Source organism: Pangasianodon hypophthalmus, chromosome 15 (genome assembly GCF_027358585.1).
Source record: "Pangasianodon hypophthalmus isolate fPanHyp1 chromosome 15, fPanHyp1.pri, whole genome shotgun sequence".
In the NCBI taxonomy this organism is placed as follows: domain Eukaryota; kingdom Metazoa; phylum Chordata; class Actinopteri; order Siluriformes; family Pangasiidae; genus Pangasianodon; species Pangasianodon hypophthalmus.
Window position 1 is genome coordinate 1,051,830 of NC_069724.1, and position 25,091 is coordinate 1,076,920.

Here is a 25,091-nt window from a genome sequence, read left to right on the forward strand (position 1 = left end):
GCGTATACTCAATTCCATACACTGGTTTACTACTGGGTTTTTGAAGCAAGAAAAAAAAAAAATCAGTAAATTTGTTTGAAACACTGAGTGGTTAATAAGCAAAGTTACATCTAGTGAAAGAATGTCGGTCCTGGCCATGTTTAGTGACGAAAAGTACAATCAGAAGCGATATTTCAACACAATGCTTTTGTTCATCATCTTCGTGGCAATTTTTGACAAATCATACGAGACAGAAAAGACAGGCTCCTGTGATTAAATAAATCACAGACGAAATTTCAGAGCTGCTGCTCCATTTCCCACCTTCTCACAGGACATAATTAAAGAGCGATGATTAATAAAGTGCTTCCACACCTCAGACCTGTTGTGGGACAGCACAGGGCTCAGGGTTATGGAGACAACTATCCCATCTACCCTTGACTGAAATAGGTTTTGTGTTTTGTGAACTGGGTTGTCCCAAAAGTTTAATTTGGTATGAAAGTATGGGTCTGACCTGGATAGGAATGTCTAAAAAGTGATTCCAGGACAGCTAACTGGGTCCAGTCCAGAGAGCTTTGCTGCCATATGATGAACAGGACAATGCCGTGGACAGTCATATAACAAATAGCCTGAAGACCAGCTTAATAAGTAGTCAGTAATCCACATTAATTTAAGAATTTATGGTAAAACCTTAAAATGTATAGGAAAGAATAAGGCGTTTTGAGGAAGTACATATTTATAATTAGTATTCTGGTTCATTATAGTTGGTTACAAGCTACATTGTATGGCCATTTGTAGGTCAATGTAGTTATTACATCTTGGTGCAACAACAGCAACAAATATAGCCGCAAGCAGCGATGAAGGGGGCCAAGCACTTTCTGGATCCACCCCTCAGAGGTTTGGAGGAACCTTCTGAGACCATCAGTGCTTGTTCCCTCACTTCCTATTTTCAGTGATCTAATTTCAGTGGCATAGCTGATCACAGTTTCACTGAAGTCCTACGGTGGTACAGTCCACACAGACGAAAGCAAACACAGACACATCGCTGAACAGAAGGCTGAGCAGCTCCGAGACCACTCAGAACAACAGCACCAACCACCCGCCATCGACAAAAGTAACAGGCACTTCCAGTGACCAGATGCCACACTTTACACACATCACACATGGGAGATCAAGGCCAGGGGAAATTCACCACTCGAGCTTGAGTCTTGAGCTCCTTCACAACCGATAACAAGCTGACAAATTCCCACGAATGACCAAAAACATTAAAAGAAATAAAACAGAAAAAAAAAACAAATGTCAAACATCCAAATGTGAAAAAAGGAAAGAAAAAAAGAAAGGAAACGGTTCAGTGAGAAGCGGCAGCATCAAAGTGTGTAGCATGCTCTCAACCAGAAACAGATAAATCCAATCTAATCTAATCTTAACCAATTTCATTTCCTGTACTGACCTACTCCCACCCTGGTGAGCTTCCTTCTGACCCGTTTCTTACAACATTTCCCCCTCACGCGCTGCTCGATTCTTAATGCGTACAACCCAGTGCCCTCTACCTCTCCATAATCCTAATGCACTTTTAAAGCTAGCCAGGCTGCATCTATTGGACTGTAGTCCGGAGAGGATACTGTGTGACTGAACAGGAGATGGGAAGCTGATCAGAATTCAAGATTAAAGCTTGTACGGTTTGTTGTGTGAGGCTGAAGCGCCTGCCATCTGTCTTGATGCATTGCTTGGGCCACTGATCCACTTAGTCATTACTTGAGCACAAACCTTGAGCAAGGACAGCATTAGCTAAATATTGGAACAGAAAGCTTGTGGCATAGGGCAGGAAACACAGCGAAGAGTCGGTGTGGAGAGATGGAGAGGAAGTACAAGGATAAGGACAAGGTTGAGGCCGGGTATAACACTATAATATGCTTGTTTTATTCCTTTATTCAAACCAGAATTTAATTTAGCCTGTTGTAAGTACACATCAATAAGAGTATATGTTTGTATTCTTTAATGCTTTACATTACGGTCCCTTCACAGAACATATTTTGCATAGTTTTGTAAATAAAAATGTCCCTTTGAGCCAAAACTAATTTAGATATTAAGAAAACCTTACATCCAACATACATACACCAAATCAGCTTTCTAACAATACATAATTAAATAAGTAAAGATTTAAAACCACATGTTACACCTCTGTTTACTGTGACATAGCAAAAGATCTGATTCTTACTCATTCACTTCAGGTAAGCAGCGCTTTTTCCTGATCAGAGTCGCAGTGGATCCGGAGTGTATCCCAGGAACACTGGGCTTGAGGTGGGAATACACCCAGGATGTGAAACCAGTCCATTGCAAGGCACCACACACCCACATGTTCACACCTAAGGGCAACTGATTTTAGGAAATTTACATTTACATTTACATTAATGGCATTTGGCAGACGCCCTTATCCAGAGCGACTTACGATTATCTCATTTATACAGCTGAGTAGTTGAGGGTTAAAGGCCTTCCTCAGGGGCCCACAGTGGCAGCCTGGTGGTGCTGGGATTTGAACTCTCAACCTTCCAATCAGGAGTCCAACATCTTAACCACTGAGCTCCCACTTCCCATGAAATCCAGCTATCGGTATGTTTTTGGGAGGTGGGAGCAAAGCGGAGACCCCAGAAAACCCACATGGCACAGGGAGAACGTGAACAGACAGTAGCCCTAGCTCAGGATCAAACCGGAGAAGCTGCAGCTGTGAGGCAGTAATGATACCCGCTGCACTACCGCACCTCCATTTATAAACTGGAACACTGAACGTTCAAAGCAAAATCAGGTTTTACACCTGATCTTAACCATCCAAATATTTATGAAATTCACAAATCAAAAAGCTAGTCTTTACATCCTGATACACAAAAGTGAATATTAAAATTTCGCATGTTCTTCCTTGTGGCCGTGTGGGTTTCCTTTGGGTTCTCTGGTTTCCTCTCACCTCTCAAAAACATGCCAGTTAAACGGATTGGTTAAGATACATTGCTCCCTGTGCGAGAGTGTGTGTGTGTGTGTGTGTGTGTGTGTGTGTGTGTGAGTGAGAATGGTGCCTTGTGATCAAACGCTGGCATCAGCGCTTACTGAAATATGATATGCTTATTATACTTAAACATCTCTTCTCTAGTACTGTGTATATTGAAAAGAGACATTTTAAGAAACAACAGGAGAATTAGGACGAGGGGAAAACAGCAGAAGAAAGTGCATTAGTATGCAGGAGAACACCTCTGCATTGCTCACACTATAGTTTGATTCGCTTTCAGTCCACCTGAAATGACTCTTGTGCAAGATCATGATATGGATAGTAATTATAGAAAGAGATCTCGTCCTGTTTGCTGATAATGGAAAGTGGTAAAGCAATCTGAATCACACGATTCTTCAATTTTGCTATCCAAGTTGCTTTTCAGCCATTTTTTTATTACTGTGCTGACCAAAACAATTTTATATACAGTACAAGAATCAGGCTTTCTAAAATCTGCAGCTTTTAGTAAACTATAATAGATTTCTGACTAAATCCGAAGTTTTTTTTTTTTTTTCATTTTGTTGTTCTGATATCAGAAGTGATATACGTACCGTAGGGAATTGACGCAGAAGTGTGTTGGTAATCCTTTCAGCTCAAAAGTATGAAGAATGACCTGTAATAATAATTATATTAACTTCACATGACAAAATGAATGTTATCTAAAAAATAAACTGTACACTTGCAAGACCATCAGTTCGGGTTTAACTGCAAATCCAGATTTTTTTTCACAACTTGATCTCAAGGTAAGGGTTAGACGTGTGGTTAGCATTCTTACTTTTTTGTGTAAAAACTTCATTTGCATTAAATTGAATTAAATCCAACCCCATTTCCCTCGTTCAATTCAAATGTCTATGAATTTTTCATGAGATTCAACTTGTTTATAGCTGTACTCTAGTAGCTCTCAAACTCTGCAGTCAGGGACAAAGAAAATTTCCAAGGACCTTTTGTGATTTAATTTTAGAACAGGGAAAATATGTACACTCTCAGAAAAGTTACTTTTCCTTACAATATTTGGGGCGTTAACTTTAAGGGTTACATCTTTTTTTTTTTTTTACCTTTAGTGTGTATCTCCAATTTAGAAAGGTGAACCTTTAAAGCATTTCTCTAAAAGGTAATTAGGAACCTTAAATCTATTTAAAGGCACATTACATCCACATGTCCACGAGAAAGATACAAAAGATAAGGGTACCACTACAGCAAAGAAAGTTTAAAGAGTGTATCATCATATTCATTTATTTGATCCATTAGAGTATTTTTTATTCCTTTTATACCTTTAATGTTCCATTTTATAACTTTCCACTCACCGAGAGGCATATTTGAAAGACTGTATTTCATAGTAATATAATTTCCTGGCTTTATTAAAATTGCATTTAGATTTTGTACACTTGTTTTTTTTTTTCTTTAGACTAACCGCTTTCGTTTCAAGAGACCAGTGTTAACTTTACAACATTGATAATTAAATAACTTTAACATCACTGATAGTAGTTGATAGATAATCTCTACCACTGACCCCTGGGGTTCCCCGGACTCCACTTTGAGAACCATGTGTTCAATTTTTTTTATTAAATAGATGCATTTTATAGATCAGAAAAAAAGCACACATTCTGTGAATTAGTTTTCTGAGAATCACAAACAAACAAAAAAAAGCATTAAGTCATTGTGTGTAATGTATTTAAACTCAGATCAGGTGGCTCACTTAGCTATTCAGGAAATTATTGTCCAGGAAAAATAAGGTTGTCCAGATGTTATCTGCAGGGTGAGGTGCCATCCAGTGATCTTGGAGATAAGCATTAGGGATCTGAGCAGTTAAAATACATCTTTATGCTTTCAGATTCATCCTGTTGCTGCCATTTGGAGTCACATCATCAATAAAAACAAGCGAGATCCATGCAGTAGATGAAATGGTATGCTTCCTCATTCCATCACTGTGCTACAGGTTCATCTTTATCTGTCCAAGAGACCTTGAGCAGAACTCTACAGACCTTTTGTGGACTTTTTAGCAAACAATAACCTAGCTCTTTTTCCCTGCTTGTGAGTTAATATTTATAAAATCATCATAAAAGATTTAATCATCCAGAACTGATAACTTAAAAAAATGACCGAAACCACAAAGTTCTAATTTTTAACCATTTTTCTGTGGAATCCCTAATAAATGTATTTAATTGATAACTGTATATATATATATATATATATATATGTGTGTGTCTAATGTTCACTAAGTCGAACACACACTTATAGAGAAAGCGAGAGCGTGCTGCGTGTCCAGTCGAGAGCAGGTGAGATGGTGGAAGGGGGCGGGGCTTCCAGGTGATGTCAGTTAATATTGGAGAGTTGAAAAGACCTGCGCAAATCATTCCAGATTCATACGCTGATTGGATTATCTCCCGTTTTATTGGGGAGAAAAAGACTGAGTGATAATTCCTACTCTGATGTTAAATTGCAGAGCTCCTATGCAAAATGTGTAAAGGTTGGCAAGTCTGTTAATATAACTGGAGTAAATGTCACTGGATGTCATGGCAGGCAGATATCGTGTAGAGATGGTTAAACTATTTGACAAGAACAGAACGGAAGCAGCAAGCACAAAGTTACAGTGCATCTCAGGTTGTTCAAAACATTATGTAAACTTGTCGTGTTATCGACCCTTCCTGCCGAGCTCGGCGTCACTTCAGCCCACCTTTAAAATTAATCTGGATATTGCTTCTTCTGACACATCTATGCATCTACATCCAGGATAGTGTACTCGATCTGTTCAACAATTTGTCATCATGATTGAATGCTTCCTTCACTCGTCCACTGCTGACAGGTTTGTTTGCTATCGCTAAGCTCACCAGTGCGTTCTTGCTTAGAATGTATTAAACCATTTATTTTGGCACAGCTGAAGTTTTGGCTGCGGTTCTAATCGATTTACTCGGAGTGATTTGTCAGCCACGTGATGGACTGCTTTACTGGCATTGACACTTTGGGCCTCATGTTGTGTGAAAGCAGCGGCGGATACAAATGCCACACTTTACACACTATTTGTAGGAAGTGAACTTATGGTGTAACAATACAGCTGAATAAGAAATAACTCAGGATCCAACTGTGCAATTTCCTGAAATGAAAGGACTACTGTTCATTCAAATAAATATAACAGCTGCACGGTGGTGTCCCGCCACATACATCAGCCGTTCAACAAATGTTAATCTTAATAAAGTCCTCTTTTACAACTCCATACAGTTCAAATTCTGTTGAAATACTAATGACCTCTTCGTAGTGACTAACGATTTTTTTAAAAATGTCACTGTTTGACAGATATAAGCTGATACTCCGTTGATTTGCTCGCCTTTCTCTGTGTTGCGCGATCATGGCGCAGCGTGCTCACTGCCTCATTTAGCCCCATAGAGTTATTATTGCACCTAGTGGTCAAACATGAGAACTGCAACAGTTGTTAATAAAAATAGGGGTCCACTGGGGCAGGAATCAGGCTGCCCCATTCTCGCTCTATAAACGCTTTCAGTGAAGAAGGTGGAGCGAACAGGACAGGGAAACAAACCAGCTGCATTTTTTCTGCCAAACTGGGCTAGTTTAAAAATACTCTGAGGCCACCATGATCTTCTTTTATAGAAAAATAATCAGAATTAAATCTAATAAATCTCCAAAAACAGAGGCACAGTGTAAGTGCAGACAGCGTGTCTATGATGTACAGAACCATTTCTATTGTAAAGATTTATTGTAAAGATGCATGTACATCAGAGAAGGTGACCTTGTTTCCCCAAGCAAAGGCTGAGAAAAAGATCTCACTTTTCCAAAACCATTTTTTGAGGCTATTTGCAGGTCTTTTGGGAAATTTAGCTGAAACCTGGCAACCCTGGTTAATGAGATTAGCTCTTCAGCTCTTCAGGAAACACACCTGCTCTATGGAACACAGCTGAACAAAGATTCATCTAAAACCACTCAAAACGAGCTGCTAGACTGTACACCGCATGACTGTACGTTGTGGATTCTCAATTTGCTTATTCCAGGATTACTTTACTATATAGTAGCCTATAGCATGACTTCATTTTGTTATTAATGTCATTCCACAACACCAGAATCTATGTTCATAAGCCACCACAGTAAACAATACACTATGAGCATTTCACAGGTCTATCTCTTGCAAAAGGATGCTTCAAAAGTCCTGTTTGTTTTTTCCTCATGAGTGCGAGCGAGTATGATCTGCCATACATGCAGACTTAGATAAATAACACAGTTTTCTACGTGTCTGTATCTGATAAATGGTCTGACATATTGATGAATTCTCGTTCCTGCCTTCTGCTGCTTACATTAAGGTGTTCACATCCACAAAAAATTGGTTTGTATAAACCCTAGGTGCACTCCTGGTACAGTTTGATTACTTTGTACCAAACAATTCTCTTTACATGGACAGTAAATCATCATGTACTGTTACTCGATGACGCCTTCTTATTAGTTATGAAATGAAAAGCAATCAAAGACTGTGTCCTCTGAGCGAGTAGAAATAATTAATGATCACCATTAGAATGTTTCCTATGGGAAAGACGACACGCCACTCTCAAGACAAACATCCATTCAAGTATATCGAAACAGACATGATTGCAAACCTCCGTTTGTGCAACTTGTGGTGTGTCATTAAGAAGAGGACGTGATTCATGAACATCGTTAACTGGAACATTGTCAGATCTGGAGAAAGGATGGAGCTTCATTTGTTTCTACTCACAGACAGACCTGCTTTGGTACCGTGAGGTGTGTTATTCCGTCCCGGTCATCCAGCGTCCCGTGATTCACCTGATACCAAACATAGTCGTTTAAAGTTTAAAAAAAAAAAAAAAAATTAAAAAAAAGAATTACACTTTTTTTTGCCATTTTTCAGCTCCATTGTTATCGCTATCATTAGCAGTTCAGCTAGACAGTAGTTTAATAAAGAATAAACTACATATACTCTCGTTACAGTACTTGAGTACATGATTCACTGTCACGGTATTTAAAAAAAAAAAATAATAATAATACTTTTACTTCAGTTTTCTAAAAATGCACAGGGATGTAAAAAATGTACACATCAGATTAAGAGAATAAGCATTTTGCAAGACTTCAACACTAATTATGCGTGAAGGGCAAGAGAGCTTCCGTTAGTTTGCGCATAAATTATGTTTATTTTCTTCGCCTCAGTTTGCTGTATTTAATTGACATTTTTTGACCTTTCCTCCATCCGTGGTTGCTTCCAGCATTTGCATGTCTTCGCTTAACAGAATTTTTTTTCCTTGTACAAACTGTACTCATTCAGTTCTGCTCAAAATGTACAATGCGGATTTAGCTAAGCTTTATTACATTTTATCCAAATTAGATCAACTAGCACTTCCTTGGTTTTATTACTTTTTCCCACTTCCTCCTGTTTTTCCAGGTTTTTTCCCCCCAGTGAACTTCATCCACCAGTAAGACTTATTTAAACACATGGGAAAGATTAATATACAGTATAAATGTAATTATGCACAGTATGTTAGTTTTATTTATTTATTTATTTTTAATAACATTATTATTAAAACAGGACCCCATCCCACCTCTGATGCTACACAGAACTTAATAAACGGAGCTGGAACTGTACTGGAGACCCATTCTGACAAAATATTTCCCTCAATCGATGTTAAGACACTCGTGGTGAAGAGCGCTGTCTAACACACCGATCCAAATTGTCCCACAGGGCTGAGGTCTGGTGCCTGTGAAGGCCAAAGCATTTATTTTTATATCTATTAAACCATTCAGGAAGCCCTTGAGCTCTGTGGATGGGGGTGGAGTCATCCTGGAAGAGACCACTCCCATAAAGATAGAAACGTTTCCTCAGAGGATAAAGGTGATCAGTCAGAATGACTCTGTATTGATTTGCAGTATTGATGCTTCTCTTGAACGGGATTCAAAATGCCTCTCACGGCATAACAGCCACAAAAAACCTCCCCAAATTTATCACCTGTCTCACATGAGTTTAGTGTATAATGTGGCTAAGACACGCTGATCTCTTTATGCCTGTGAGGTTCTCCTTCCTTTCGTCCATAAACAGCCCTGACACCAGTAAGTTTTTTTTTTTTAAAGTTGAATATTTTGGTTTACCTGTAAGAAAGTTACCTGGTCATTTCAGCCTTGCAATATCGTAGAGCTTTTTTTTTTTTTTCTCCAGAACTTTGCTTTCATGTGTCTTTAAAAATGACAGTGAATTGACATCATTAAAAGAACACATGGTATATTTGTACAGCCTCTTATACTATTTATTTTATCTACTTATTAAAATTGAGCTTTTTATCAGTGTCAAAAATATAACTATTACTATTACAGGGCATTTTCTTTATTTTTCTTTTTTTCCTTGCAGATTTAAAACATTATTATTGTGATGATGATGTTGAATAAACTTATGCAAACTTATGCAAAACGAATGAATTCTAGGAAAAAAGATGTTGTGTACAGAAATTAATGAGAGTGTGCATGTAAACTGCTCTAGTGTCTACAATTTAATTAAAAAAAGACAAGCAGCAGCTTTTTCCCCCCAAGCGCCTAGTGGTTACTGTAAAACCCTGCAAACACACACACACACACACACACACACACACACACACATACACACACACCAAGGTCTGGACCTCCTTGTCCTCATAGCTACATGCAGCCTGAGGACCAGCTAGACTTTCAGTTGTTATTTTCTTGTTCGTCAACAAACAAACTTTGACTGAACAGTTGGTTTGGGCTTCGTTCCTCATATGTTTAATTATTTGTCCTGCATTGACAGATGAGACCGAAACCAAGAAGCATTGGATTGCAATCCGTCTTCTAGGACATCTCTCTCTTTTCTACTCCTCCTCCTTGAACAGATGTCAGCTGACACGGACGTCTGCTTGGAGTGATTTATGCACATGCTTGTTAAAAACCAGGATTTTACGGGAGGCATCTTGAAGACGTAAAAGCTTTTAGACTGCAGCAGGTGTTCAGCTAAATCCTCTTTTCCTACTACCAATAACTACAGAGACGATATACGTATCACGTTTAGGGAGGACAAACATAATGGACGATCCTCTTTAAGATGGAAGTGGATGTAAAACGCTCAATGAGGCATTTATGCTATAAATGGTATATTTTAAAGCAAATGAATTCTACTTTGATACAAAGCGGACTGAAAGCTTTATTTATTCACCGCTGTGTAATAGCTCTATTCCAGCACAAAGAACATTTCATGATTTTTCCCCATATTCAAAAAAACAAAACAAAACAAAACATTCTCTATTTATAAGAATTGCAATTCAACAACAATGATGGACAGAAGAAGTAAGAGATCAGTGTTGCATTAATATCAGATTAGGCTCGCAACTTTCTGAGAGCCTCAGACTACAACTCAGGATTCAGTTTAAACTCTGGAACAAGGTTTCTTCTGCCATGTGCGAGAAACCATCACAAACAAATCTCTAAAATGTTTACGTATAAATACACACACGCACAAAGTGATCGGCTTCATGGTCTTCACATGCTAGTTTTAAAATTAGGAGAAATAAATTCACGACCCAAGCCCAAATCTTCTCTCTCAATGTCAAGCGAAATTGTTTCAAGATTAAATTTAATGCAATGAACAATATTTAATATTTTCCTTCCCAGTATTATAAATGTTAATTATTTTATATAAAACTATACAACATCTGGACTGCAGTTCATAATATACTCAGGACAAACATTCTGTAATCTTTTTCTATACCAAGGCTGTTTCTAGCTTTAAGCTTTCTAAGCAGTTACATAATGTCACGAATCTCCTCAGCACCACGGTGCTTTTCCCAGCATGACTTGCACTGCTCGTGCTTTTATTGTGACATTTCTGTTTTGCCTTTCTCCTGTCTTAACATGGGTTAATTTCCCAATGGTGTTTACTTGTCCTCTTTTTAGATCCTGTGTTTTTATACCCTCTTGTATCTCCATCTCATGGCAGAACCTCGTTCCTTGTTCCTTATTTCATTTCTGTGTTTATTCTGACTCATTCCTAACTTTCACTTATGATTACAGATTTTACATTTTGATATTGCCTACTTGTGTATTGACCTCTGGATCATATGGGGACCCTGATTTTTGGAAAGCCCCCAGTATTGAGACGGCTGAGTGTACACACTCGCATCCTGCTTCTAATCGCATGTTACACTAAAACTGTATTAAACAATAAGATTGGTTTCCTTTTGAATCAGGTTCCTTCTCATTTGTTGTTATTATTGTCAACTTATCTCATTAAAATCTATGATCACGAGCCGCTGCTGCTGGTCAGTGCTATGATATTATTGTTATATTATCGGTGTTCTATTATTGCTAGATCACTATTCATAAAGGTGCATGAGGAAACCTGTCTAATATTTGATTTGGCAAGTTCTGGTGTTTCCATTTCCCATAACAATACTCCTAACAGCAAAAACACTTACACTCCTATTAATCAGCATCAGGCTCCTTGCTGTAAACCACTTATCTCTGGCTTTGGAGACACAACCAGATATGATCTTCATGGTTATTACAGTATGTGAAGATCCAGAAACAAAGAGCTTACTGAATATAAAGTAAATTGTCACTAGCTTTATTAAATGCACAAAAATTTCAGTTCACAATATTTCCATCACAGCCTTGTCATGCACAAGCTAAACCTTCTTTCCTTCCTTACATCAGAACTCCTGCATACAGAAATTATTTAAAATACATATCCAGCTTTTTTATGACTTAAAACTGCATGTCATGTGAAGTTGAACTTTTTCTACATCACTTATATTAAAAACTAAATACATTGTCCATGTGTAGGATAAAGAATCAAACAAAAATAATAATGTGTTTGTAAAGAAACACTGTTAAAAATTCAGGTATAAACTATTCAGTGCTGATGACCAGAATTTCTATAATATCAGTTTTGAACAAAATATAGATAGCAATATTCTTGATAGACATGAACGACATGAAAGCATGAAAAAACCTTTTATAAAAAAGCTAAGGTGTTCATGGGAGTCTGGCACAAATATATATTTTTTTATTTAAATTTTCAATTTTGTGTAGAAAGTTTGTAAAAACTGACCAGAGAAATTGAATATGTTACATTACAATAAGTGATTTAGAGGTAATTTACAACTTTAAAAAAGAAAAGAAAAAAAAGGTCTTAATTTGACCATCTGTAAGCGTGGACATTATGCATGAAAGAGTTCAAAGGAAACATTTGTCTAGTGAAGCAGGGATGCATGTAATTATCAGGAGAGAAGAGAAATTTCTCTAAATGGCAGGATAGAAAATTGGGGGCTATACACAGAGAGATCTGGCAGCATTAGCATCACGGAGGAGATAAATTATCCCTAGCAATGGAACCATCAGGTGCCACCTTCTCTTTTGGCTTTGAAATGCAGCGGAGGCGTACAATAGCTCCCCCTTCAGCTATTCACCTCTGGACAGAAAACCAGTGGATAGGGTAATCACCTGCTTCACATAACAATGCTCTTTTTCCCCTCCACATTCCACAGATCAGGCTGTCTTCTGAAAGGCACTGTGAAATTAGACACTGAATGTTTGAGGAGGTTCTTCTACCTTTCTTTATGACCGACTGGAGAGAAGGCTTAGATGTGAAATGACAAGATTTCTGAATGGAAGGTGTTTCTGAATTGCCACTTATCCCTCCCTTTTGTTGGCTGTGTGTGCAGCGCAGATGGAAGATTTGTTCCTTTTCACTGTAATGTGACAGAGGAGCTCTCTAAAATGACATGATTTTGGCCAGAAGTTTGAATGGACAAATGTTCTGTTACATTTCCAGACATACTGTACACTCGCCAAACCTGGACAGTTCAAGGAGATATTTTTCCAATCTTCATTTGTCTAGTTCCGGTGCCGACTGTAGCTCCTGTTCTTGGCTGACAGGAGTGCAACCAGACGTGGTCTTCTGCTGTTGTAGCCCATCTGCCTGAAGGTTTTACGTGTCGAGATGCTTTTCTGCTCACCACGGCTGTAAAGAGTGGTTGAGTTACTGTAGCCTTCCTGTCAGCTTGAATCAGTCTGGTCATTCTCCTGATCCTCTCTCATCAAAAAGGCATTTCAACCTGCAGAACTAGATTTTTTTTTTTGTTTGTTTTGTTTTTCACACCATTCTGTGTTGAGACTGTTGTGCCTGAAAAATCACAGGAGATCAGCAGTTTCTGAAATACTGAGATCACTGAGATTTTTCATTCTGATGTTTGATGTGAACATTAACTGAAGCTCTTGACCTGTATCTGCATGATATTATACATTGCATAAAAAACTGCCACCATTTGATTGGCTGATTGGTTAATTGCATGAATAATTAAAGTGGCTGGTTAGTGCATATTGACGCATTTTAAAATAGCATGAAACCACAAGGTAAATCAAAGGCTTGCAGTCGTTCTGATCTGTTTTCTCAGAGCTGTCCAGAGAGAAAGGTGATGTCCTGCAGAGTATACATTTGGGACAGCGGTTAGAAATCAGCTGAAAACGAACTTTACCCAGAGGTTATGGAGAGTTCTGTTCTTGGAGGAACAGATGAATGTATTTATTTACAGCTTTGCAGTGGGAACAGCTCATTTCTCCAAGCTCTTTTCAGTCATTACGTTGAGTTTATGTTATTGCTCATGCTAACCAGGGAGTGTGATTAGCATCCCAAATCACATTCTGGTGTATTAAATAATAATATGTAAAATACTGCCAGCTGTGTAAATACGTCATGCAGCGAAGTAGCTTCCTATTTAGAGTCGTAGCATGCATTTTGGACTCTTCAAAAATCTCATCATTTTTCTACAATGATTCAGTGAATTTATAGAACTAGCAGAAGCAAAAAAGTTTCATTCACATCAAGTTACTGTACTGTATTCCCTCAATAACAGCAGTTTATTATGTCCTTAAGAAATCCTGCTGGGAAACTGAACGACAAAGAGCATGAAAATGGTTGTGCTAATGCAAGAACATGTTTATAAAGTTAGAAACTCTCGTGTCAGCTTATAGTAGTGTGTTGCTTATTTTCTCAGCGTGTGCCAGCAAGTAAAAATAAAGTCAAAAGTCATGACTGAGGCAGAGCCGCTGTCCCGAACATACCAGTGGGAGTGATGCGAAGTTTTTTTGCAATTATTTCCCAGTCTTGCTGCTTACATTCTTTTCTCAAAGCGACAAAGCTAGTGGAAAAGAAAGATTCATCAGAATGGGAGGACCTGGGCGTCTGGGCTTGAACGGCAACAGTTTCAGCATTGATTTTTTTGCTTATTCTCTCCTCCTGGGTATTTTCTTTCGACTAGCTGAGCTGGCTACAGAGAGAGAAAGGCACATAAAGCAGCTTGTGAGACAGTACAGCAACAGCAGTGAAGCAAATAATCACACTCTGGGCTTCCAGTGTGCTGTCGAGTGCCAGTGACCGGACAGAAAGCAGCATGTTTCGCTCAATCAGGAGAATTTGTTTGAAACAGCTTGAGTGAAATTTACCATAAAGAACAAAATTGTTTTAAATATATGTAGTTTTACTCTCTCTGAGGTTAACAATTGGACACAAGCTGTAATCGTACTGAAAGTCTACTGAAACCATATTGTCATTTAATGGATAATTTCTTTCTACATGGGGGTGGGAACATTTGGTATACACGGACATGTTTGGCACACGAAACCACCGTTTCTCATGTGAAGAAGTGGAGTGCTTCAGCTTGTTTTATCATCAGGTTTTTCACAAACCTGACGTGTACATGTTTACTTCTATGTAGATAAAGTATGCAATGCAATGCCACTGTCTGTATCTGTGCAGTGTATCTGAATTCAGATTTGAATTCAAAGTGGGTGTGGCCTACACCAGAGGATGTTGTTTTGCAGGTGTTTTCAGGTTGTCCGTGTGTCTGTCAAGAGCAAGCGGTTGAATGTTTGTAGGATTTATATGGAATGATCATTGTAACAAGCAGATGAACTGATTAGATTTTGAATTGATCCAAACATCGTCAAGCTCACAGCAAGGTCAAATGTCTGAAATATTTTTTCCTCAATAGCTTCCTCCATGTTTGAAGTATATTTTAATGGTATTTGAGGCAATCAAATTAGTAAAAAGTAGGACTAGTCTTGTTGGTGGAAACGACTTCCTTATCCACATGATTGGCATCGAGTTCTACTTCTTCTGGAATTAAGTACTAAGCCTACAGCTAACCGAAAACCTTGACTTTCTTTTACACTTACATTTACAGTATTTGGCAGACGCCCTTATCCAGAGCGACTTACAGAAGTGCTTTGAAGTCTCTATCAATAAATACATCCTGACTCTGGTTCACGGACTGAGAATACTATCAGGCTAAAAAATTCTATAATTTTATTTGTATCTGTCTGTGACATTTTCTAACAAATTTAGTCTGCTCTATTTCCCAAAATATTAACAAACAAAAAGTAGCTAATTTAAACCAGAGCGAACCTGACCAGGCAGTTACTAAGGATGAATGAATGAACGCTGTAAATGCATCACGGAGCAAATCATTTTCATGTTAATGGCTCTTTCTTTGTCCCGTGAACGTCAAGCTCCTGCTCTCTTGACCTTCCTTCTTGTGTCTCTCCACAGGATCCCTGTCTGAGACACACCTCTAGTCTCACCCAGACAAGAAAAAAAAAGTAATGTGCACATATTCGGTTACTTCTAGCGGAGATATAGTTGTGCCAACATAAACAGATGGTACTTGATCTCATATAAGGCTTCGTAATTGTAATGATTTCTTAAAACTCATAAAGTACTGTAATTTTTCATGCAGAAATAATTGGCTTGTATGAATTCCTAGCAATCTGAATTTGTGACACATTGTATTATAAGTGGCTCTCAAAGAATAGCCAGTGGGGCTGTGATTTTTGTTACAGCTGTGAAAATCACAACCTACCATTAGCAAAGCTATTAAATTTATTATTTATTTAGAGTTCTTACAGTTATTAGCCTGTTTGACTAGTCACTGAAAATAAAATAGTTGGCCTATAAATAAAGTCAACTTGAATATATTGTGTTCTGTTGGTGGAAACTCTACTCTTCCAATACACAGCCAGAATATTATTATACAGATTTAAATAATGAGCCTAATTTTCAAATAGCTCGATTATGTGCATAAACAATCTGGAATGATGGGTCTGTGATATTTATTTCACAGTTAAAGGGGTCCCTGGCTGCAAAAAGAACCCGTTTGAGAACCCCAGGTGTAACAGACACAAGCCAATATAAATAAAGGCTTATTAAATCTTGTCAAACTGAGATTCCCTAGAGCGGAAAATCCCTTGCTTAATCTCTGTTTCTCAAAAGAAATATGAATGCTAACTAGCGTAAGCAAAACAGCCCCCGTTGCAGAACGCTCGTGGTCTTATACATGACATCATTTTACATCAGTAGTGGTAGTATTTGTAAACTCCAGGAAAAGTAATCACCTGAATCAGAATCTCATTTTGTAGAGGAGCTGTTAGACGTTAGACTAAAGTATTACTATGCTAATGGATGGTGTGGTGAATAAATCATCCTGACTTACAGATACTTCACTTCTTTTATGCTACCTTCAACACCCTCTCTGAACTTTCTTTCTCGCTTGCACTTGCGTAAATCACCACACAGGGCTCTGCAGTGGGAAGTGGGGAGAACTCGGAATGATGTAGTTGCAAATTTCACTATCCTGTGATTCAGAACCCAAGTGAAATGTGTCATATTGCAGTTTTTCCTTGCAGTTCATATCTGTTCTCACATTATGGACTGGTTCCTCAGTGTGTGTGGTTAGTCAAGTCAAACAAAGTGCTACCTTTCCCTTGAGAATAAACCATGAAATTAAGGAGGAGTTTTCCGTGCTTATGGACATGCCAAGGTCATGGACTCTACAGCCCTCTGGTCTTGGCTTTCAGCTGCAGTTTAGCCCTGGTGCCAATTTCAGTGAAACTGAAAAAAAGGGTTGCGGAGTAAAGGCTCTATTTTCAAACAAAGGTCTCTCTTAATCAATGTCTTTAGCCTCACCTATGGTCAAAAGCTATGGGTAGTGAAAGAAAGAATAAGGTCGCAAGTACAGGTCACACAAAGCAGAGTGAGTAGCTCAGTGATCCCAGAGAGCCTCGGAGTAGAGTCACTGCTCCTCCGAATTATGAGGAACCAGTTGAGTTGCTTTGACTTTGGAATTGTCACACATTCAGTGCAGCATTCTTGAGGTCGCTGTGAGAATCCATCTGCACCTTCCATCCGAGTCAGACACTAACTCCATGAGCAACATGGCTTGTAATACGATTATTTGTGGTATAGCGTGAACCATGCAATCAGTTGTTATGGTCGTATTTTGTCCCCAACTTGGTTTTCCTCTATTCTCTTTGTCTGCTTTATGTTCTCCATCATGCGAACCTCTCTTATAGAAGCATCGACTGCTCCAGTTCTTTTGAGTTCTCCATCTATTTCACTTGAGTTTTTATTAACAGATTTTACAGCATTACAGTAATGAATTAATTTTCTTTCTGCTTTTCCTGGTAGGGGTTGCAGTGGCAACAGATGGAGGAGGTCAGTCTAGACTTCTCTATCCCTGGTCACAGTCTCCAGCTCCTCCTGGGGGATCCCCAGACGTTCTAAAGCCAAATGTGTGTCATGACCTCTCCAGAGGGTCCGCCCCAGGGTCTTTATCCAGTGGGACGTGCCTGATACATCATTACCGAGAGCTAAATGCCCCCTAACCTAATCCAAGTCTACAGCATAAATACAGCATTTTCTGTTATAGTGTTTCTAATTAGGAATCATGCCAAACGTGTGATGGCATAAATATAACCTGAGCGAATAAAATGCTTCCGTGTGTTCACTGGGCATTCAGGGTAAAAGGCCACATTGCTGGACGTTGAAGAGAGAATGGATGAAGCGTTTTTTTTTCCCACATCTGGTGCAAAATTAGTGAGCGAGTATGTAAATAAGTAAGAAGTAATTTTCAATTATTTTATTTTAACCAAGTATTGCCTCCTGAAGAAGTGACACCTACACTGAACAATGACAGATTCATCATTTTCTATATCTTAGACCAAAAATAAGATAGGAGCTCAATCAGAAAGGAGTTAGTTTCATCATTCTGGACGTAAGAGCTCTTGTACGCCTCTGGCTAAACTCTGAGCAACTGTGCATCTTCAGCCTGAGGCACTGCAGCTGTTCTGTTAAGATCATCTGCACAAACAACAGCACAAAATAGATGAAGGAGAGACTATATGAAGCACAGTGCCTCATGATGTGCCTGGTGACAGTGAGCTGTAAAAGAAAAGCTGTCTCTTAATCTTCCAGTGACTGTTATATTCCTGGATATTCATCACATAATAAAAGAAATACATATTCTCTGAGTAGACAGGGCTTATAATAAAAGCAGAAACAATAGCATTTGAATAAATATGTTTGGATGTATCAAGATGAATAAGGCTTACACTTATGAATAAGAAACAAATTTCTCAGAGGAGGAATTTAGTAGGATCCCATACAGCTGAGGTTTGCTGGACCTCTACAATCGCTGGTTTACGAGGTGTAATCGGCATCTTATCAAAGGATTCAAGGAGCCAGGTGTCTATGTGCAGATAAAACTTCCCAGCAGCCTCAGCCCATTATTCAGGAGTTAAATAAGCACGGTAATCTTAGGAGGAGTTTCTTATCTTCTGTCATCTGTCACATGTGTCACTGTTCACTAATCCACAAAATGTTGTATAGTCCGTTTTCCACGGTGGCTCATCTGTAGTGTCAGGTTGTGTACAGCTCCACCATATAAATATAAATATAAATATAAATATAAATATAAATATAAATATAAATATATACACACACACACACAACATAAAAAAAAGTTGCTGTTTGAAAGGATATAAGACGATGTTCTGTTGATTTGCTCGTCTTTCTAGATGTAGCGCGATCATAGTGTGGCATACTCACTGCCCCGTTTAGCTCCATAAGAGTTATTATTGCACCTAGTGGTCAGAATGGGAACTGCAACAAGCGCTAATAAATAGAGGCCCACTGGGGCAGGAATCACGCTGCCCCATGCTGGTTTATTTTATTAAAAAAAACATTTTCAGTGAAAGAGGAGCAGAGGACAGGACAGTTAATGAAAGGGTTGCCTGGGTCACATTTTTATGCCAAATTGAGCTAGATTAAAAAATAAACCACAGCTGCCAATAAAAAAAAAATTAAAAAATAAACCACAGCCGCCAATAAAAAAAATTAAAAAATAAACCACAGCCAAGATCTGTTTTTATAGCCAAGAATTAAATCGAATACATTTCTTCAAACAGAGGCACAGTGTAAGTGCAGACAGTGTGTGTATGATGTACAGAACCATTTCTATTGTAAGATATATTGTAAAGGTTGGGAGAAGGAAAGGGGGATTATGGAGTGGATAATCCGTACATTAGAGTGTGCACCAAAAAGCAAGTTTCCCAAAGCAAAGGCTAAGAAAAAGAAGGAAAATGTGTCCAATGGCTGAATTTTTTGGGGCTAAATTAGCTGAAACCTGGCAACCCTGGTTAATGGTATTAATCTCCAACACAATTGAACAAAGTTAAATCTAAAACGGCTAAAAATGAGCTGCTAGTCTGTACGCTGGATGACTGTATATTATTGACTCTCAACTGCCTATTACTCTAAAAATTCACTAGATAGCGTAAGTCAAGTGTGATAGCTTCTTGACTTCATTTTGTTCGAGGCTATGTCTTTATTAATGTCGTCTTTCAACATGAAAATCTAGCCTAGCTGTAAAACAGACTGTGTCTGCATTTTACAGTGAAACCATCAATCCTGCACAAGCACCAAAACAGACTAAATGGGTTAAAAAAAAGATTGGATATGAAGTTATGAAATTATTTATCAGCCCGCTGAGGCAGATTTGGGGTGAGTGTGTTGGTGCTAGCTGGGTTGAATCACTACCTCTTGCACCAATTTCCGAAAATCCTTTTTGACACACACATTCAGTTGAATAAAAATGAGGCTGCCATGGCGGTGAAGGCCGGGGAATCAATCACTGTTGACAGGGTCTATTAGGTGGCAGCTGGTGACACAACATGACGTTTGCTAAGCGTGCGCAATTTCACCTACCACCATTACTTCAACTCTCTCCACAAAAAAATAATGCGAGCAAACTCTGTAAAATATATGGGCATTTGAGAGCAAAAGATCAGTAATAGTGTGACAGATGATATCTATCTCCATGTCATGTTGTGTGTTATTTTGTTTATTATGTTGAATGAAGCAGCAAAGATAAAATGTCAAGAAAAGAAGTCTTACCCTGCAAAAAAAAAAAAAAAAAAAAAAAAAAAAAAAAGACCTCAGCATCCATACTGTATATTTGGTTCCATATGCTGGGAACATGCTCTTAATATTTTACACTTGATAATGCTAACGAAAGATATTTAAAAGCTCTGAAACGGTGTCTCTGGTTTTCAAAAAACACTTTTTCATGACAGGTAATTTTGCAGTGTTTGACTCCGTGCTTTGAGATGCAATTGATCATAGGTGGAGGCAGGCAAGTGCATTCTCGGCAATTTTTTTGCAACCCAAGGTGAAATAAAAAAGTTTCACCCTCCATTATTCATCTGAAAGTGATGAAATGTGTACACACGCTAGCAACTCATTCAGATTTTTTGATTATAGGTGATGCTGAGAGACCGCTCTCTCAACTGTAATCCATGAATAAAATACTGTCATTGCTATAGCGTTTGCTGCTAACGTAATGCTAGCATATGGGGCATTCTGTGTTTTGCCACGCTTTGCACAGAAGGCCTACGGAAAGCCTGTTTAAGTCGTATTTACGAGTTTGCATGAATACTACAAACTCAGTATCATAAATGTAGTTTATTAACATCATCAGTCACACTTATTACTATTACTTACTGCTGTTAGAATGATTGACTTTCAGAATATATTTTCTTTCAACATCTACGAATAAATAAGCAATTCATTCAGAACTTTATGAGAACTTCATATTGTTCTGTCTATAAGAACAACAAAAACAAAGCGATTTTCCTCCACAGCATGCTGCTCATCTGTTCGTTTATAGCGTGTTACATAAAATTACCATCATTTCCCCCAGGATTCATTAAATACACTACTTAATTAAACTACTTAAAAGTACAGTTGATTTAGAGAGATTAGTTCTTGCTTATTTTAGATCTTAATAAACAAACCATTACCAGTTTTTTGGCATCAGTGGATCTTTCAGAGTCTAAAAAATAGTCTTAAAATGTTTTTAATTTTTCACCCTTTAGAAATTAAACTCTTCTCAAACATAATACTTTACTTCTACACTAATGATACACATTTATATCTATCAGTTCTGCCAGATTCAACAGCACAGCTACCTAAAATGGAAGACTTTGTTACTGACCTAAAATGCTTAGATGAATATAATCTTACTTTTTAAGGTGGTGATCTTGATTTTGAACTTCATTTGAATGTGTTGCTTGCTTTACCAGGTTGAAGTGACATAAATATCACATTTTTTTCCAGGAACACGTGAACACGAAAAGCCGATCTTTCTCAAATCCAAGTCACTTCCGTATTTGGTCCTGGATACGTGGTGATGGGAATGAGAAAGGTCAGCTGCTTTTCCCCCAACACGCATACACATCACTGTCGTCGTCATTATCCCGTTTCGGTGTTCCGGCAAAAACAACAACAATGATGGAGGGCAACTGCACAACAGCTGTGATTCGCTATATTCGGTGGAAGGATGGAGAAGTTGGTAATTTACTTGAAATTTGTGGAATCAGTTCAAGCAAAACTGGAAGGGACCTACAGAAACCGAGTAATATGGTGAAACGATTGGCCAAGAAATCAGTGTGTGTATGTGAGGTGTTTCAGGGGACAGGTGTGTTCACATTAAAAACACATACAGGTCATTTGCGGTGACATAGGCGAATCATCAAGACAGACAGATCCGATCTGAGAATGTTGCTACTAATGAGGCCTCAGTTAACTCAGTTAACTTTTCTCACCTCAAAAGGTAGGCACATGAATGATAAATAGTTTGTCAAAATTGTGATTGAAAACATATTCCGATCAGCCAGAGCATCACACTGCCTCCGCCAGCTTGCGTTCTTCCCATAGTGCATGCTGGTGCAATGTGTTCCCCAGGTAAGTGACGCACACGCACCCGGCCGTCCACATGATGTAAAAGAAAACGTAATTCATCAGACCAGGCCACCTTCTTCCATTGCTCCATGGTCCAGTTCTGATGCTCACATGCCCATTGTAGGAGCTTTCAGTGGTGGACAGGGTCAGCATGGGCTCTCTGACCGCTCTGCAGCTACGCAGCTCCATACACAGCAAGCTGCACTGCACTGTGTGTTCTGACTCCTTTCTATCAGAGCCAGCTTTAACTTTTTCAGCAGTTTGTGCTACAGTAGCTCTTCTGTGGGATCGGAGCAGACGGGCCTTCACTCCCCACACGCATCATTGAGCCTGTCGCTGGTTCACCGGTTGTCCTTCCTTGGACATTTTTTGGTAGGTACTAACCACTGCACACCGGGAACACCCCACAAGACCTGCTGTTTTGGAGATGCTCTGACCCAGTCGTCTAGCCATCACAATGTGGCCCTTGACAAAGTCGCTCAGATCCTTACGCTTGCCCATTTTTCCTGCTTCCAGCACAACAACTTCAAGAACTGACAGTTCACTTGGTGCCTAATATATCTCAACCCTTAACAAGTGCCATTTTACCAAGATATTCAATGTTATTCATGTCACCTGTCAGTGGTTTTAATGTTATGGCTGATCGGTGTAGATCATTCAGCATGTTTCTAAATGCAGCATTTCTCTAAATATCAAACAAAAAAGGAGAAGACAGAAGAAACCACACACTAACAAAAACTAAAAGGTCCAAATCCAAGTGTCTATAGGCAAAGCAGCACCGCTCTCTCCGCTGGGAAACGATGTCTTTTTTGGTGTAAAGTGGTTTTGCACCTGCATCGTCTACATTGGCTTCCCATTCAGCACTGCACTGACTACAAAGTCCTGCTTATGGTATTTTCTGCTCTGAATGGTTTACCTCCAGGATATCTTGCTGATCTGGGCTGAGTCAGGACGATTCTTAATCCAAGGAATCACACGCTGCTTGAATGTTCTGTTATTTTGCCAAAACCATTGGAAGTGTCCCAGGGAACATTAGGAACACAAACTCAGGTGTTTTTAAAATTCAAATTAAAAGCCTAATGACAGTTCTTGGGCTTTTATCTTGTTTTGTAGACTTTTCATGAGATGTCCATATCCTTGTATTTTCATGGTTCATATTTCTTTAATATGTTTATCATAAAGTCTTTGTGCAACCCTTTAATCTTTTACATGGAGTAAAAATCTGGATCTGGAGACTTTATGAAAGGTTTCATAGAAACAAAAATTTTGCACAGAAATGTCTTGGTCAAGCACAACGCCACGAAAGCAATGAGAACAGAAAAATGATTGACATGCCAATTTCAGAGGTGGGAAAGTGATAGAAAAAAAAGAAAGACAGCAATAAAAATTAGAATTCAGGTAGTGGACTGGATGTGACTTTGAGGATATTGTGGATCTCTATGCTTGCCTCAGCAGCATCACAAAACCTCTTCTGGTTATCATGCTCATGGCAAGTCCTCCATGCTATCGTTGCTAAGAAACTCCATGCACTTGGAGGCGCGCCCGCATGTCACACATTAAACGTAATGGCTCTCGTCACAGTGTCGGGCCACTGACATCTGCACACCACAAGACCTCCGCTACTCTCCAGCTCAAGACTGACACACTTGATTTGTCTGTTCACGCTTCTGTGGCTGTCGCTGCATGCCGCTGAGATCCAAACACAAAAAGCAACTGTGTTTTTTTAAGCATCATACAAATAAACCTTGCACAAACCTTACAGCTTTTTCCGCTTGTCTGCCCACTGCACCAAACCTGAAGAGGTTTAATTTAACGTTGGAATAAAAACTTGTTTATTCAATTTTATATACGACTTCAAATATGTATGTTGAAGCAGCCTATAGGAACTAAAGGGCAAGATTTAATTTAATCACCCCAATTTTAATATTGCTATATAGATTTTGCTCTTAATATCGCTGAAAGGTCAAACATTAAACAACAAGACAACAGCAACAAGCAGAATCTGGCCTAACTACAAATCTTCAGTAAATTGTAAGTTTTATTATTTTTGAATTCCAACTCCTCTATTAAAAGTCAGAGGTAAGTCAAAAAAGCTTTACAAAAAGTGTCCAGACACACTTCTGAATTTCAGTCTTCTCACAAAAACACTCTCCACTAACTCAGGAACAAAAAGGATCAAGCTCACCAGTCCTTGTAATCAGAAGATCTCCAACACGAGTGCATAAATCTTCTAAGATATGGTTCCAGTAGACCTCAGTTCATCCAGTGATCCACAGATTTTCTCCATCTGCTGTTCAATTTCTGAAGTCTTTTAGCCTTTTTGTGTGCATCCTGGATAAAAGAGAAAGCTAGCTACTTGGCAGGAGCGGTCTAGTTCTTTTTTTTAATCTTCCTCCTTTTCTTGGCCTTTATTCAGCCACTTAAAAACTATCTATTATTCTTTTTTCCCTCCAAAACAAACCCCGCCTCCTTTTCTTCTTCCACCAGGCCACACCCTAATAAGGATCAGCCAATGAAAAAAGGGCAGGTTAAAAAAAAAAAGAAAATGTGTAAATAATGTTGTAGTCTGCACCAACATGGCAATATTATAATCACCAGTGTCACTGCCCAAGACAGCCATAATGTTGCTGTAGCACTTGCATATGTTCATTTTATAACAAGGAATCTACTGTTAAATAGAAAAGTCACAACAAAAACAATAAATACATACTTTACATTTTAGCTTCTATTGCTCTTTTTGATATTATTTATTGCTCATGTTCAGCAGTGCGACTCTATTATTAATTGTTTTCTCTCACGTCATTAAGTTTGAAGCTTTTAGTCACACTGGGACACAGTTATCAAGCTGGATATGAATAAATTTATTTATTCACAGGTACTTTCAGACAAAATGTGGTATTCATTAAAAAAATGTGAATTTTTTTGTTCATTTTTGAATGTGTAAATTTATGTGTAAGGAGACTCACGAGTTGACTGATCGGCTTCAAATCGCAA

General features: G+C 38.5%; 1 long non-coding RNA gene across 1 annotated transcript; it reads right to left on the minus strand.

Annotated features, from left to right (window-relative positions):
• Positions 1-1,933: 1,933 nt before the first annotated feature.
• Positions 1,934-24,527, minus strand: LOC128320463 (uncharacterized). Its single transcript, XR_008303982.1, has 3 exons — positions 24,283-24,527; positions 3,565-3,626; positions 1,934-2,352 (listed from the first exon to the last, which is right to left on the minus strand). It is a non-coding gene; the product is annotated as an uncharacterized LOC128320463 (long non-coding RNA).
• Between the last annotated feature and the right edge of the window lie 564 nt (positions 24,528-25,091).